Below are 17,572 nucleotides of genomic sequence, written 5' to 3'. Positions count from 1 at the left end.
GATTGTGGGCTCAATTCTGGGCTTGAATTTACTGTCTGTGCGGCGTTCGCATGTTTTTCCGGGGTGCTTTTCAATACTCAGATTTATGCTTCCTTGTTTCCTTGCTCCTCCGTTCTCCAGCCCGTGACCCGGAAATAGATCGAAGTCAGATATATTGAAGGACATATCAGTTCTCTTATTGCAAAGGCAGAGAACGAGGAGTGAGGAAACTGACGCACGTATAATTTATCCTCCTTCTTTACATCTGCCACAGTCTGAAACAATGGCGGGAACTCTAACCACTCATAAATGTAAGTATGCTGCATGAACGACTTGTAAATGTAGATTGTATTGATGTAATAACATATGTTTGACATAGCCATATTCCTTTTTGAGCATTTTTAAGCTTGTTTTGGACTTTTTATTTTAATGAAGTGGAGCTAAATAGCTCCACTTAGAGTTAATTTTAACTAGAGTTAATTAATTAATAGAGTTAATATTAACTATAACTCACATATGTGTTTAACTTTAAATTTAATTTTTTCATATTTTTTATTTTCATAATTAATGCTCCTTGTATTTGACAACAGAGAACAAACTTTATATAAGGCCTAGAGTTATTTCATTTTAAACTAACCCATTGGTCACACAGTATTTTTTGTAGCTTATACATGTACAGTAGTGATAACCAAATATGCAAAATATTAAGATTCAGAACTGCACCACACTAATACAAAGTAATTTCCTGCAGGAACTGATGAGGAGACCCATAATCTAATCAAAATACGGAGGGAAAATGTTGCAGGGTTTACGGGGAAGAGGCACAGTGCCAAAAAATCCTGAGTGTGAGTTATGTTGAGTTATACATGGAAAGATATACTTGTTTTCACTTTGTTTGATACATGCAATGATTATTAGCTAATAGTTATTAGCTAATACCTATCATAATATCATTAATATGTCTTGGTTGTTGTTTCTGTGTGTGTATATATATATATATATATATATATATAAAAGTCATTTGTTGCTTTGTATTGTACAGTGATGTACTTGAGAAGATGGGTCTGAACAGAATTGTGACATGAAGTCAGATTGCTAAGAAATGGGACAATCTGAAAAGGAAATATAAGGTAGGTAAAAATTAAGTAATGTATTCATTTCATTTGGTGCATATTTTAGGTGCTTTTACTGTTTGAAACCTGTTCCTGCCAGTTCAATAGGCTTACTCATCTATTCTTTTATTTTAGGAGCTCCACTGTCCTCCTACAGGAACAGAGACAGTGGGGAGGTCACAGCAACCATGTGGCCATGGTTTTCTGCCATGCATGAGGCTATTGGGGGAGGCCCTCTATTGAGACTCCTGTCCTGATAGACGCATGTGATGCAGAAGTCACAGCATATGCAGCTGTGGCCTCAGACACGGGCTCAGCACCCCTTGCAGCTGTTAGCCAGGCAAGCGTGGAGGAAGAGGAGGAGAGCTCTTCACCATCTAGCACAAACAGCCTCAGGCAGGAGGATGAGCCAACCACTTTGTCTTGTCTCCCACCTCCTAAAAGGAGGAGAAGCATCAGGGTGTTGAATTTTCTGGAGAGTGAGGCAGAAAAAGAGGAGGAGCTATTTCATGCCATGCATGAACTAATGACCACTACCACCAACAGATTCCTTGACCTCTTTGAACAATTAATTACAAAGAGTTAAACATGATCATGGAGTGTCCTTTTCGTTATGAAATAACAAAAAGTGTGACCTAATATTCCTTATTAGATGTTTTTATGCCAATCACACTTGCCAGATGTGTACAATTCAGGACAGTGAATAAGATGGTATATTTATTATCAAAATGGTTAATCCTCTCTCCCAAATGGATGCCCATGGATATGTATTGGTTTGAATTTGCGTGTTATCAATATAGCAAACATTTACAGATCCAGTCATATACAGTACATAAAATATTTAGCAGTTGTAAAAGCCTACCATACTGTGCCAAAAAACAGGTTAACAAGCCACACTAGAACCATTTTTACACTGATCAACAGTGTGAAATTAGAACCTTTTCAGTTCTCAAAACACAATGTAGATGTATCCATATGTATTTTAATGTAGTGCAAACATAGTCTGCATTGAACCTGATACGTGACTACAAGAATTCAGCAACAATCGCCTATCAGAATGAACATATTTATGCATTGATAATGTGGGTACAGCGGGTCCCTGGAGGACTAGTGGTTAGACCACAGCGCTTTCACCGCTGCAGGACCAGGTTTAATTCCAGCCAGGGAACCAACTCCATGCAGCAGTGCCGGTCCATCACGCTATATGACAGGCCATGTGCTAGCCAGTACACGGTTATCAGTATTGTTATGTGGTGTCCCCAGCCATGTGTTTCATCATGTGGCAACATCCTCATTAAGGCATCCATTGTAACATGGCTCAGTTCGAAGTCCACCATGAGGTCCTGCTCACTATCAGAGTATAATTTTAGCACTAGAACAGTAGCATTAATTTCTGCATAGATTGGAGCAGGTGTATTTTCAGCCTGAAATGAAAAATACCTTGTAAATGTATTTATTATGAGTAAGTTTTAGCACATAGCACTGAAACATTAAACATTCTACCCTGGTGTTACAGAACACCTTTAATGAATGTTCAGTTTGGTTAGCCTTGCTTTGTTGTGTATCATTTTTTAGTCCAGGTCAATTTTGAAAAAAGAAACATACATGTACCAACAGTAATAGTAACATTAATCATTAAAATATTTGATTGAAAAACATGATCATAAGAAGGCAGAATATTGTTTTTTTTTTTTTTTTTGGGGGGGGGGGGGGGGGGGGGGGGTTAACACGTGAAAAAAATATTAACCTATATTTATATTAACCCATCACAGATAAGGCAATGCAGTAACATAATTGCACCTTGCATACTTAAAAATACCTCAGCCAGGAGTAGGACAGAATGACGCAGTCGTGCCTTCCACCGATTTGACTGACCGTGATCATGCTGGATTATTTTTCACAGAATATGGTATAATGTCAGGGCATAGGATAGGCCTACAATTGTTCTCATCTTAATTTTAAATGGAAAAAAGTGTAAAGGCGTCATACAAATAGACTTATATAGAGAATACACACCTGACACTTATTAAATTTGAAATGTCGTTTGATGATGTGATAGAATTTTGTGTGAAATAAATAAATAATAATATGCTTACAATGAGTATTGTAATTAATTGCATGTTTGGATATGCAAATCTGCACAAAAGATGCGATAATTTATGTATTTGTCATTAATTCATTATTGAATAACCCAGACATTTCACATACTATCAGTGTATTTTGCTTTATTAAGAATGTTGTTATTAACCAGTGTCCAACAACGTAACGGCAGATTCCTGAAGCGGAGTGATGTAAGCCAGCTGAGCACAGTCATCATTAATTGACATCGCTTTGAAGTGACGCTTGAGAAAGCGAGGATATGCCATTTGACTTGCTTCGATTCCTCTCTCCTCACTTCTCAGAGAGAACTCCTCAGAGAGAACTCCTAAGGGGCGGAGCTAAGATGCGAGGCAAGGAAACGAGGATGCACAAATAAGAAATGAGAAGCACCCCCTGTGTTCATGCCGGTTTATGAATGGGAGGGTGCGGCTTGCAGCTGAGCTGCAGGAGAAGGTGGGATGTAGAGCTTGAGACGGACTTGACTAAAGAAGTCGTTTGAGCAAATCTACGCTAGGTGTGGATAAACTATTTGTGTGGAGAAGGAAGAGTTAACCACTTCTAGATGCTGTGTGTGTGTTTAGAAGGTAAATATCAAAGTAATTTTGTCCACGTAGTTCTGTATTTTTCTTTCTTTCTTTTTTTTCTGTTGACACAATAGCTTGTCTGTTTAAGTATTGTTAGTTGGATATGCTGCGGGTGGAAATGTAGTTTTACACAACTTGCTGTTAGCTAACATAGTGTATTTGCTACAGGACACACACTGTTCTGTGGGGATTTTTCTTTCTTGTTTAGAAATGTTCTGCCGGAGCACTGAAAGACAGAGAGAAACGCCATAGCTTTGCATGCCATAAGACTTTTCCCGTGCACTGTTGCCAACTACTTTCAATGGAAAGTAGGTAAAGCCTGTTTGAAAAGTCTCTAAATACGCTAAATAGCATATTCATGATGTCATCACATCGTATTTGCATTCTGCCTAGTGTTAGCCCTTTACATCTGTTTGCTTCTTTCCTACTCTCTATGCTTACATGCTCTATTTTAATACATTCCCAATGAAGCTGTTCTCATTTACATATTTTTGTGTTTCTGTTGAAAATAGTGACTGAAACATGGCCCATTAAGACTACATGTAATCAGCAGTCACTTCCAAGCTATTTCCAAGCTGCTGCTCTGCACTGCAAAAATCCTGATTTTATAACCGCGATGTTGTCTGACAAAAATCACCATACACATAAGTTAAAGACAACGGTTGTGCTGTGAATTTGGCAATATTTACATGGAAAACGATCACTCAGAGAAAGTTAGAAGCAATAGGCTGTTTCTCTCTCTCTCTCTCTCTCTCTCTCTCTCTCACACAGCGCACAGCCTCCGTCTGGGTAACAAACCACAAAAAAGGATGTTCCGTTTTCAGCTAGGAATGATTAGGCCTAATCTGCCCCCTAGTTGATAAACCCTTGGTGAATGCATTGCATTGGTGACAAGCAAGTGTATCAGCGGCTTACCAGGCAACTAAGGGTATGTATACAGGCCAGGTGGTGTGCTGCCACTCAGGATAAAACCATACAAATGAATTATGTGCATATTTACAAAAGACTATGTGGATATTTTCAAAAGAACAACAGTATATGCATATTGATTAACGGATTGAAATTGTTACAAAATGTAGTTAACCTACATGAAAATACTATGATACAATATGATAATGTAACAGAATGAAGTTAATGAACTATACACTTATATTTGGTAATTTGGCAGACAACTTCAATATGTACATAGCAAATTGAAAAGATACAAAAGGATGTATGAGGGTCACAGAAAATGCATAATTTGGGGTTGTTTCCCCAAAACATTTGGGAACCTTTAAACCTGTAAACAAATAAGCTGACAGAAGGACAGGTTATGAGGGAAAGAATGGTTAAAGACTAGTATGATTTATGTATTTATTTTTTGTGAGGATGAAAGCTGGCTTATAATTCAGTTCAATATACCATGGCATCTTCTTTTAACTCTATGCATCATTTCCAGCACATTGGCTAAGACACTTTGACGTGCTGGGTGTGCAGTGTAGATCTTACTTCTCCTCCATTTTCATGTCACACCATTTTCCTTTCACCGTGTTCTGCAGAATGAGCAGGGCCTTGAGTTTGACACACATGATATAAACATTTCATTCAGAATCTGCCTTTGGAATAAATTCACACAGACTTTTGAAAATCTTTGCGTGTAAATATAGGGAATGAGCAACGGATGGAAATGTAATGACATATAACTTTGCAACACCACAGAAAATGGTCAAAATAGGTAACATTCAGCAAAAACAAACAAAAAAAGCATGCAGAGAAACATAAAACCTAATCCAACTCAACAGCAAAAGTTCCAATTTATATATAAATTGTCACAGATTGGTTGGAGATGGATGCAAGTATGGAGTATTTTATTTAAAGTGAAACACACCTGAACAAAGATTAGGACTACATAACAAACACAAATTAGAAGGGCATGAAATACACATGAGCATGGCCTGGATAAAACAACATATAATAACATTACTCAAAACAGACGCTAGAGCAAGAGTGCTATACAAACGTGACTTAAATACTAGAGCTCATTAACCCAAAACATGAATCTAGTGCAAAAAGTAATGTGACATGAGTGTCACAATCAAGTGAGATGCAGTGGCTAATGGGAATCATAGTCCTGCACCATATTTGGTGCAACCATAACAAAATTCCATTAACAGCTACGAAAGAGTTTCAAAATCATCAACTTGTGTATTAGATCACCTACCTACATGATTCTTCAAACAGGTACTACCAGAAACAAAGATGGAATTCTTCTCTTAGCACTGGCTATGTACCTAAATCCTTTAAACTAGCAGTTATCAAACCCTTGATTAAAAATTGTGACCTCGACCTCTGCCAGCTGTCCAACTATAGGCAAATATCAAACCTCCCCTTTATCTTCAAGATCCTAGAAAAGGTTATAGCACAGCAGATATGCTCATTCATAGGAATAACATTCATGAAATCTATCAGTCAGTATTTAGGCCAACTGCTTTTTTTCTCTATATATGCTACTGTACCTCTAGATAAAATTATTCATAAACATGGTATTAGCTTCCACTGTTATGCTGATGAAACACAGTTATATGTTTCAGTAAAGCCAGATGAGCGACACCATCTTAATAAATTTGAGAAATTTAATAAAGTTCAGAAATGTGTAAAGGACATTAGACACTAGATGCTTAGAACTTCATTCTACTTAACTCTGACAAGAAAGAAGTGCTTGTACTAGGACCACAGACATCTAGAAGTAAGCTTTCTGATTACATAGTAAATCTGGATGGCCCTTCAGTTACATCCTGTGCAGCAGTAAAAGACCTTGGTGAGACCTTGACTCCAGTCTCTCATGTAGCTCATGTAGATAATATTACTAGAATAGCTTTTTTTTTTTTATCTCAGAAATACTGCTTTAGATAAGAAATATAATATACTGTGATTTTAGGGTTTTTCCTCACAGCTCTTACAATGTTTCTGTCATCAGCTGCTGTTGTTTTCATTGGCCAGCCTGTTCAGTGTCTGATTGTTAGTACGCCAGTGATTTTTTTTTTCTTTTTCAGGACATTCCAAATTGTTGTATTGGCCTGAGTTCGGCTTCTGGGTCCTCTTGTTCCTGTGATTATAACAGGAAGATCTGGCCATCATGGACCTAGCAGAACTAGATCCCCTGCCTTCAGCCCTGTCCCATCCCAGTGCCCTCCTTGGTTAGCATGAGCAGCAGCTCCGGGAACTCGCTGTGAACAACCTCAACGTGGCAGCCTAGATTGAACTCCTCCATCACCAATTCCTGTGTCTTCTGCCTAATAGCCCAGACCCCTACTAGCCTTCAGTCAGCTCCAGCCCTCCATAGCGTGAGGCACATGTCCCTGGTTTCCCGCTCTCCTGACCCCATTGCCCTCGAGCCCCAAAGCAGCCTTCGAGCTTCACCCAATGTCTCACTCAGACAGGAGCCCATGTAGTTAAGCTGAGCCCGGCTCACCCCCGCTGAGCGTGACCAGAAATTCAAGGCAGGCGTATTCATCTATTGCAGTCAACTGGGCCACTTTCTGGTTACCTGTCCTCTTCGGCTAAAAGGAGGGGCTCACTGAACATCCACTTCTCCTGCCCCCCTGCCCCGTTTCCAGATTCCAGGCACTCTGTGCCACAATTTGCTCTCCGTTCCCCTGCTTGCGCTGATCGACTTCCTGGACATGGACATGGAGCTAGCTTCCCAGTCTGGCCTCCCCATTGAAACACTGGACCCCTCATTACTGGTAACACCCTGGATGGGAGATTCTTGGTCCGGGTCACCCATCACACTGCCCTGTTGATCCTAGTTCTCTCAGGGAACCACTATGAATAGGTTCAGCTGAACCTCATCTCCTCATCATGTACCCTATGTGTGTTGGGCCATTCATGGTCGAGAGAGCACAATCCCTAAATAGACTGGTCAGCTGGGAGGGTTGCTAACTGGAGCCACTTCTAATGCCTAAAATTGGCCCTTCCACCATTTGCTGCCACAATGGCTTCCCCTCTCGGCCTCAGACCTCTCAGCAGTGCCCCCGAGTACCACAACCTGGGAGAGGTCTTCAGCAAGGAAAAAGCCCTCTCACTGCCACCTCCAGCCTTACAACTGCACCATTGACCTGCTCCCTGGGGCCACCCTACCATCCCACTGGCTGTATAACCTGTCCAGAGAGAGAGAAATGCTCAATCACCCTCCTGGGGTACGTCCTTGAGAGTGGACGAGTCTAGGCTGACCCTGAGAAGATCCGGGCCATCATCGAGTGGCCCAGACCTACTACCCGGAAGCAGTTTCAACAATTCTGGGGGTTTCTGAACCACCACTCAATGATGTACCCCAGGAGGCTGTGCTCAGCTGGGTAGCGGCACCTCTCACTAGGCTCAGCTACACTTCCACTCTCTTCGTGTGGACCCATGAGGCAGAGGCTGCCTTCACTAAGCCCAAAGGTCTATTCACCTCTGCCACTGTGCTGTTTCAACCCGATCCCTCACGGCAATTCATCGTGGAGGTGGACTCCTTCGAATCAGTTGTGGGTGCAGTGCTCTCTCAGCGTTCAGTTCTAGATCATAAACTTCACCCATGTACCTTCTTCTCTCATCGCCTGTCTCCTGCTGAATCCAACTATGATGTGGGGAATTGGGAGTTCTGGAGGCACTGGCTCAAGGTCTAGACCGACCACAAAAACCTGGCCTACATCCAGACCGCCAAGCACCTCAACTCTTCCCAGGCACGCTGGGCCCTGTTCTTCGGGCAGTTCACTTTCATCATCATCTACCATCCCGGCTCCAAGAAAGCTAAGCCTGATGCCCTCTCTTGCCAGTTTGCCCCTGACAAAGATGCCCCGATTCCATCCTCCCTCCTTCCTGCTTGGTGGGGGCTGTCACGTGGGAGATTAAGCGAATGGTCAGGAGAGCTCAGCGCACCCAACCCGATCCAGGGAATGGGTCCCCTGTTCAATTGTTTGTTCTCGACTCTGTGCATTCCCAGGTCCTCCAGTGGGATCACTGTTCCTGGTTGATCTGTCACCCCAGCTCCACTCGTACTCTGGGCCTGCTGAAGTGGCACTTTTCATGGCCGACTCTGGACGCTGACACCCAGAAGTACTATGACCCCTGCCGGTTTCCAGCCACCCCAGGTCCTACATTGCCTTGGACTTTGTCACCAGTCTACCCCCTCACAAGGTAGCACCACCATCCTTACCATCATTGACAGTTTTTTTTAAGGCAGTACATTTTGTGGCTCTCCCCAAGTTTCCCACAACCTGCCAAGCGCCTCAACTCTGCAGACCTCATAGTCAGCCATGACTGGAGTACCTGGTGGAAACCCTCCGAAGCACAGGGGGAACCTGCAAGCTCCACTCACACAGGGTGAAGGCGGGATTCAAACTCCCAACAAACACTGGATATCAAAATAGGGAAAGCAAAAACAAGAGAGAGAGAAAATGGGGGGAATGGTGGCACCCAGGTCCAATCTTCTGGTCTGTATCCCTCCCAGTCCACCAAGTACTGCAGGCCTAGTCCTCTGTGGCGGACATCCAGCAGCCTTCTGACTGTGTGCTCCGGGTGATTATCCATGACTTGAGTGGGTGGAGGGGTGTTAGAGGGAGGGCTCAGAGGGCTGGCATAGACAGGCTTGAGTTGGGAGACATGGAAGGTAGGGTGGATGCGCATGGTTCTAGAGAGCTTAAGTCTGACCATGGAGGGATTGATAATGCTCTTGATGGTGAAAGGGCCTAGGTAATGAGGTTTTGTCTTTAGACCTGGCTGGTAGTTATGGTCATTGGAGCGGGGCTGAACGTGGTCTCTCTCCAAACCTTGCATCATTGACGAATGTGGGCATGGAAGGAACTGCGAACTTGTCCTACTGGATGGGGAGCAGGAGAGGCTCATAACCTTAAGAACACTCGAAGGGGGACATAATAGCAATTGCCTGTGACCCTAAAATAGCCACCTACCAACAACATAGCAACCAGCTGAGTTTTTTTAACAATAAACTAGCTACAACCTTGCAACCTCCTAGAAAAACCACATCAACTAAGTTGTCCACCTAGGAACAACGCAGTAATAAGATGAGTTTCCTTAGCAACTGACTAGCTACAACATTGCAACAAACAGGGATCATTTTAAAACTGCTTCGAAACGCCATAGCTACCACCTGGGACCCCATAATAGCCAGCTAGCAACACCCTAGCAACCAGTTGATTTTCCTTATTAACTGACTTTCTACAAATTTTGCAGTCAACTGTGAACATAATGAATTGTCATTGAAGCCCCATAGCAACCATCTGGGACCCCATCACAGCCACCTAGCATCACCCTAGTAACCAGCTGAGTTTCAATAGCAACTTGGTGGTGAGCTTGGAGGGGATTATAGTGTTAAATGCTGAGCTGTAGTCATCAAAGAGCATTTTAACATAATTTCCCTTCCTGGTGTCCAGATGGCTCAGGCCTGTGTGGCGATTGGGATGGTATGAAAACTATAATGGGTCCAGGGTGTCAAGTAATAAAGAGGTGATGAAGTCTCTGACCAGCCTTTCAAACACTTCATCACAACTGGCTGAGGGCTCAAGCACCCCTGACCAGCATCCTGCTAGCCATCGTCCAGTCTCTGAAGAACAAGCTCGACGACCTCAGGGCCAGGGTACATAGCATGGTGTTTCTACCAGGTTTAAATGTAATACTAGTTAGTTCCAAGGTTGTAGATAGTCAGTTGCTAAGGTAACTTAGCTGGTTGCTTGGGTGTTGCTAATTGGCTGTTATAGTCTCCCAAGTGGTTGCTATGGGGTTTCTAGGAGGTGTCATTATGATCCCAGGTGGTTGCAAGGTTATAGCAAGTTGGTTGCTAAGGAAACTCATTATTCATTATCAGGTGTTGCTAGGTGGCTCTCATTGGATCCCATGTGGTTGCTATGGTTTTAGCTAGTCAGTTGCTAAGGAAACTTAGATGGCTAGTATGGTGTCCTAGTTGGTGTGTTATAATGTTTCTAGAAGGTTTCAATATGATCCCAGTTGGTTGCAAGGTTATAGATAGTCAGTTGCTAAGGAAACTATTTCTGTGTGGCTTCAATATTATCCTAGGTGGTTACAAGGTTGTAGCTAGTAGGTTGCTAAGGAAACCCTTATGATAGCTTATGAGAGCTGGTTGCTATCATATTGGTAGGTGGCTGCTGTGGGATCCCAGGTGGTTGCTATGGTGTTTCTAGGAGGTATCAATATGATCCGTTCAATTTAGGTATCAGTATGAAGTTTGTAGATAGTCTGTTGCAAAGGAAACTCAGCTTGGTTCTTGGGTGTTATTAGGTGGCTGTTATGGGGGTCCCAGTTGGTGTGTTATGATGTGTCTAGAAGGTTTTAATATGACCCCATTGGTTGCTAGGTTGCAGCTAATATGTGGTCCCAGGTGGTTGCTGTAGTGTTTCCACAAGGTTTCAATATTATCCCAGTTTGTTGCCAGTTGGTAGCTAGTTGGTTTCTAAGGAAACGGCTGTTATGGGTTGCAAGGTGGTTGCTGTGATGTTTCTAGAAGGTTTCAGTGTGATCCCAGTTGGTTGCAAGGTTGTAGCTAGTCAGTTGCTCAGTCAATTCAGCTTGTTGCTATAGTGTTGCTAGGTGGCTGTGCTATGTTCTCAGATGGTTGCTATGGTTTTTCTGGGAGGTTTCAATATGATCTCAGTTGGTTGCAAGGTTGTAGCTTGTTGGTTGCTAAGGAAACTCAGATTGTTTATATGGTATTCTAGGTGGCTGTTATCCAGTCCCAGTTCATGTGTTAAGATGTCTCTAGGAGCTTTCCATATGATCCCAGTAGGTTGCAAGGTTGTAAGTAGTTGGTTGCTAAGGGAACTCAGCTGGTTGCTAGGGCTGTGGCTGTTATGTGGCTGTGGCTGTTGTTTGCAGCTATTTGAATGCTAAGGAAACTCAGGTTGTTTCTTGGATGTTGAAAGGTGGCTGAAAGGTTATGGTGTACCAAGTGGTTGCTCTGGTTTTCCTTCGAGGTTTCAATATGATCCCAGCTGCTTGCAAGGGTGTGTCTATTCGGTTGCTAAGGAAACTCAGCTGTTTGCTGGTATGTTTCTAGTTGGCTGTCATGGGGTCCCAGATGGTTGCTATGGTGTTTCTAGAAGGTTTAGATATGATTCCAGTTAGTTGCAAGGTTGTAACAAGGTTGTTGCTAAAGAAACTCGGCTTGTTGCCGGGGTGTTATGGTGTACCAGGTGGTTGCTATGGTGTTTCCTTGAGGTTTCAGTGTGATCCCAGGTGCTTGCTAGGTCGTAGCTATTCGGTTGCTAAGAAAACTCAGCTGGTTGATGGTATGTTTCTAGGTGGCTGTCATGGGGTCCCAGATGGTTGCTATGATGTTTCTAGGAGGTTTCAATATGATGCCAGTTGGTTGCAAAGTTATAGCTAGTCTGTTGCTAAGGAAACTCAGCTGGTTGGTAGGATGTTGTTAGATGCCTATTACAGGCTCCCTGGCAGTTACTATTGTTGTTTCTAGTAGGTTTCAGTATGATCCCAGTAGGATGCAAGGTTGTAGCTAGTTGATTGCTAAGCAAACTCATCTGGTTGCTAGGGTGTTGCTACGTGGCTTTTATGTGGTCCCAGGTTGTAAGTATTGTGTCTCTTCGAGGTGTCAATATGATCCCAGTTGGTTAAAAGGTTGTAACAACATTGTTGCTAAGGATACTCGGCTGGTTGCTAGGGTCCCATTTGGAGTGTTATGATGTTTCTACAAGGTTTCAATAAGATTCCAGTTGTTTGCAAGGGTGTAGCTTGTCATTTGCTAAGGAATCACAGGTTTTTGCTACAGCGCTTATGTGGTGGTTGCTAGTATTTTTAGGGGTTTTCAATATCATCTGAGTTGGTTGCAAGGTTCTAGCTTGTTGAATTCTAAGGAAACTCATCTGGTTGCTAGGGTGTATTGGGTTCCGGGTGGTTACTATGGAGTTTCTACAGAAAAGTAAGTTTGACATGACAACCAAAATTTTACTTTAGACAACCAAAAATTTGGTTTCAAACGTTTTATTTTCTGTACTGCTCTCATTGTTTTATAGTTGTTTTAAAGAGCATATTGGGTCCCAGTTGTTGAATCATGTTGGTTTAAAATAAATATGCAAATCTGTGTCTGGATGTGTTCCTTAAATAGACACCATCAGACTAGACACTTTCTGCAAAGATGCATTCTTAATCATTCGACCTGTGTTTTTCATTAGATGATAATAAGATAAATCTTATGTGAAATAAGTGAAATAAGACTAAAATGACAGAGAATTATTGGTTTTGACTAGATTAAATTGACTGAAATGTTAATCAGTAATAATCTTATGGCTAAAAATGTTGACTGTTTTCAATAACTAAAACTAGAGATGCTTAATGCTTACATTTTTCTTTGACAAAGATAAGACTAAAATGTCCAGAGTTTTAGTCAAATAAAACTTGACTAAAAAACAGGATAAGTTTGACTAAAAATGATAAACTAAAAATTAACCAGCTAGTCAGTTGCTAAAGGTATTGCTAGCTGGCTGTTATGGCGTCCCAGTTGGTGTGTTATGATGTTTCTAGAAGGGTTCAAAAAGATTCCAGCTGGTTGCAAGGTTGTTAGGGGTTGTGTTGTGGATAACAGTTGGTGTGTTCTGATTAGGGCTGTCAATCAATTTAAAATTTTTAATCAAATTAATTACATGAGGTGCCAATTAATTAATTGCATTAATCACCATTAGTCACACATCAATTTTGGTTGAGAAATTACCCCCAAATGATCATTTAAAGTCATTATTGTGTTACATGAAAAAAGCATGAGAATAGCTTTAGAAAGAAATATACTATTTTATTTGAGTCGGCATAGAATTTATTACACAAACCTTTAGGCTACAATGTGGCAATAAAATTTTTTTATTGAACATAAGCCTATCACTTAGGCTACAATGGTCATAACAGAAACACAGTTAAACTGACCTCAATTCTTCTTACTTCTCATTCAATCAGTTGCTAAGACAAACTAACTTGTTTACATTTTGTGAGTGTAAAGCCACCCTCTTCTTTTGGACGATGTTGCCTGCCAGTGAGAAGAGTCTTTCTCATGGTACAGAGGTTGCAGGGGTGGTCAGATATTTGTGAGCTAAGGAAGACAGTTTACCATGGGCCCCTGTGTGAGCTGACCACCACTGTAGAGGATACTCATCCATTGCAATACTGGGCTCAGTTTTAGTGATGTAGAGTCTGAACCCAACAGGAGCATTCTTCACAGGGTTGTGGAGTATCTGTGCAGGGTCTTGCTTCTTCTAGAATCTTCTCAAGACTGGACCACACCTCTTTTCTCTCTCCTCTTGGTAGTCCTTAAAATGCAGGTCAAGAGCTGTGCCAGATTCAAAGTCAGAGTTTGTCAGATTTTGTCAGTGCATGGTGCAGAAGAGGGGAGGGGAGGCAGAGCCGGGAGAGAGTTGAGCTTCCTGACAGCCTGGTGGGTGAAGCTGTCCTTCAGTCTACTGGTCCTGGCCTGAAGACTCCGCAGTCTTCTCCCTGATGGCAGCAGACTGAAGAAGCTGTGTGTCGGGTGGGTGGGGTCACCCGCAATGCAGAGAGCTTTTCGGGTGAGACGGGTGCTGTAGATGTCTTGGAGGGAGGGGAGAGAGACACCAACAATCTTCTCAGCTGCTCTCTATGCGTTGGAGGGTCTTTCAGCAGGACGCGTTGCAGGCGCCATACCACACAGTGATGCAGCTCGTCAGAATGCTCTCGATGGTGCCTCTGTAGAAGGGGCACATGATGGGGGCCGGGGCTCTGGCTCTCTTCAGTTTGTGCAGGAAGTAGAGACGCTGCTGTGATTTCTTGACCAGTGATGCAGTGTTGTCAGTCCAGGAGAGGCTTTCTGTGATGTGGACACCCAGGAACTTAGTGCTGCTCACTCTTTCCATAGTCGCACTGTTGATAGTCAAAGGAGCATGCTGAGTGTGCGCTCTCCTGAATTCGACAACAATCTCCTTTGTCTTCTCCACATTCAGAGAGAGATTGTTGTCTTTACACCACCCGGCCAGACGGCTCACCTCGCTCCTGTAGTCTGTCTCATCTTTGTTGCTAATGAGACCCACCACAGTCGTGTCATCCGCAAACTTAATGAAGAGATTGGTGCTGTGTGACAGTGTGCAGTCATGGGTCAGCAGAGTGTAGAGAAGGGGGCTCAGCACACATCCTTGAGGGGCCCCTGTGTTCAATGTGATGGTGCTGGGTGTGTTGCCGCCGACCCATACTGCTTGAGGTCTCCCAGTCAGGAAATCCAACAGCCAGTTGCACAGCGAGGTGTTGAGTCCCAGCTGGACCAATTTGTGAATGAGCTGTTGAGGGATGATTGTGTTGAATGCTGAACTGAAATCTATGAACAGCATTCTAATGTATGAATCTTTTTTGTCCAGATGTGTGAGGGCTGAGTGGAGAGCAGTGGCGATGGTGTCATCGGTCGAGCTGCAAACTGAAAGGGGTCAAGGGAGGGGGGGGAGGAAAGACTTGATGTGGTGCATGACTAGTCGTTTAAAGCACTTCATTAGGATAGGAGTAAGTGCAACCGGATGGTAGTCATTGAAGCAGGAGGGGGACGACTTCTTCGGGACTGGAATAATGGTGGTGGCTTTGAAGCATGTGGGAACAACAGCCTGACTAAGTGAGATGTTAAATATGTCTGTGAAGACATCAGTGAGTTCTACTGCACAGTCTCAGTACACGACCAGGTATGCTGTCAGGACCCAGAGCTTTGCGTGCATTGATCCTGCTGAGGGATCTCCTCACGCTGTGTGGGGACAGTGTCATCAGCTGATTGCCAGGAGGAGGTGGAGTCTTCTGTGCAGTGGTGCTGTTTTGTGCCTCAAAGCGAGCGAAGGCGGCGTTCAGCTCGTTCAGCAGGGAGATGGTGCTGTCACAGGTCTGTGGTGGGGGCTTGTAGTCCGTAATGGTCTGTATCACTCGCCACAGGCTCCGAGTGTCTCTGTTGTCGCTAAAACGATGAACTATCCTCCTGGAGTACTGTCTCTTAGCCTCTCTGATGCCTCGGGACAGGTTGGCCCTAGTTGTCCTCAGTCTCACCTCATCTCCAAATCTGAAGGCAGCGTTACGAGCCTTCAGGAGTCTGTAGACCTCGCCTGTCAGCCACGGCTTCTGATTGGCCTGAACAGTGATGGTCTTGGTGACCGTTACATCATCAATACACTTGGTGATGTAGGCAGTGACAGTCTCTGTGTACTCCTGGAGGTCAGTGGTTGTGTTGTATGTGGCAGCTTGCTTAAACATATTCCAATCTGTGGTGCTGAAACAGTCCTGAAGAGCCTCTGAAGACCCCTCTAGCCACACCAGTATTTGTTTGGGAACTGGTTCGGCGACTTTAACAAGCGGTCTGTATGCAGGCATTAGCATGACAGTGATGTGGTCTGAGGCACCAAGGTGGGGGAGGGGAAGGGCCTTGTAAGCTCCTCTCTGGGTGGTGTAAACAAAGTCCAGTATGTTGTTTCCCCTAGTTGGAAAGTCTGTGTGTTGATATAGTCTATGTGTTGGGCGCCTTAACTATACTGTTTCTTTCTTTTTTAAATCAATAATATCGTGCTATCGTTTTCATCTGTTGTATTTTTCATGTTCTTTTCTACCGTATTTTCATTTTTCTTTCTCTCAAAGTGCGCTTTTGTATTTTGTCAAGACAGCAAGCGTAGGCTATCCACACCGAATCCACGCCATCTACAATAATATCAACAAATCTTCGACTAAGGTGCGTTAAACAACATGTCTAACATTCAGCTTGTTCAGTGTGTTGAGTGCAGGATGTTTAGTCACTCTTCCTCTGTCGTTAGTAATAGCTTTATTTGTGATAAATGCATATTAGTTAGCTCTCTGACGGAGAAGATTGCAGCATTAGAGGTGCGCATCCAGACTCTAGAGAGGGTTAGTGACAGTGAGAGCAGCATAGTTTCTGTAGGGGAAAGTCTGGATGCCTTAGGTGAAGTTAGTAATCCCCCAACTCCGGCATTAGAGCCCTCACAGCGGGGCGAATGGGTGACGACTCGGCGGCATAATCGCAAAGCCAAAGCTAACGCTAAGGCTCGCCCACAGGAGCACCACTCCTCTCCGCTTCACGTGTCCAACAGGTTTGCTCTCCTCAGTGAAGCACCCGCTGAGAAGCCTGAAAGAGCTCTGGTTATAGGTGACTCTATCTTGCGGCATGTGAAATTAGCTAGGCCTTTAGGGGCACCAGCAGCTTTAGTTAGGTGTATACCGGGAGCCAGGGCGCCGGACATAGCAGGTAATCTTAGGCAAGCACAGGTTCTCAAAGATAGTTATTCATGTAGGAGCTAATGATGTATGCCTTCGTCAGTCTGAGGTTACTAAGAGTAACTTGGTAGAGGTGTGTAACTTAGCGAAGGCGATGTCCGATGCTGTAGTATGCTCTGGTCCCATCCCAATGCGGCATGGCGATGTAGCCTACAGCAGGTTATGGTTGCTGAACTGCTGGATGTCCAGGTGGTGCCCCGAAAACAATGTGGGCTTTATACATAATTGGACTAACTTTGAGGGCAAGGCTGGCCTGTTAGGGCGGGACGGTATCCATCCTACTAGGGAAGGTGCTGCTCTCATTTCTTGCAGCATAGCACATAGTTTAAGAACAGGCCTAGTTAATCGGTGACAATCCAGGGCCAAGGCCAGGGAGTAGACAAGCAGGCTAAACCGACCGTCTGCTAGCTGCACTGAGTCGTCACTTAGGTTCCACCGTATTGAGACTGTGTCTGTTCCCCGAGCTAAACAAAATTATAGACATACTCAGACAGTTTGTTTTAGTAACCTAATTAACATAAA

The 17,572-nt window shown here is 43.5% G+C and overlaps 2 long non-coding RNA genes across 3 annotated transcripts; both read left to right on the top strand.

Moving 5' to 3' along the window:
* The first annotated feature begins 29 nt into the window (after nucleotides 1-29).
* LOC113525763 (uncharacterized) lies at nucleotides 30-2,791 on the top strand. The gene is made up of 4 exons (XR_003402703.3): nucleotides 30-290; nucleotides 731-824; nucleotides 1,022-1,109; nucleotides 1,227-2,791. It is a non-coding gene; the product is annotated as an uncharacterized LOC113525763 (long non-coding RNA).
* A 708-nt stretch (nucleotides 2,792-3,499) lies between these two features.
* LOC128317024 (uncharacterized) lies at nucleotides 3,500-12,866 on the top strand. 2 transcript variants are annotated; one of them, XR_004579827.2, is made up of 3 exons: nucleotides 3,512-3,775; nucleotides 4,547-4,703; nucleotides 6,808-12,866. It is a non-coding gene; the product is annotated as an uncharacterized LOC128317024 (long non-coding RNA). The 2 variants fall into 2 exon arrangements; XR_004579826.2 differs by lacking the exon at nucleotides 4,547-4,703 and having other exon boundaries at nucleotides 3,500-3,775.
* The last annotated feature ends 4,706 nt before the right edge of the window (nucleotides 12,867-17,572 follow it).

The sequence above is a fragment of the Pangasianodon hypophthalmus genome, chromosome 17 (genome assembly GCF_027358585.1).
Source record: "Pangasianodon hypophthalmus isolate fPanHyp1 chromosome 17, fPanHyp1.pri, whole genome shotgun sequence".
In the NCBI taxonomy this organism is placed as follows: Eukaryota; Metazoa; Chordata; class Actinopteri; order Siluriformes; family Pangasiidae; genus Pangasianodon; species Pangasianodon hypophthalmus.
Note: the sequence above shows the minus strand (reverse complement) of the source record. Positions and strands in the feature narration are given on the sequence as shown.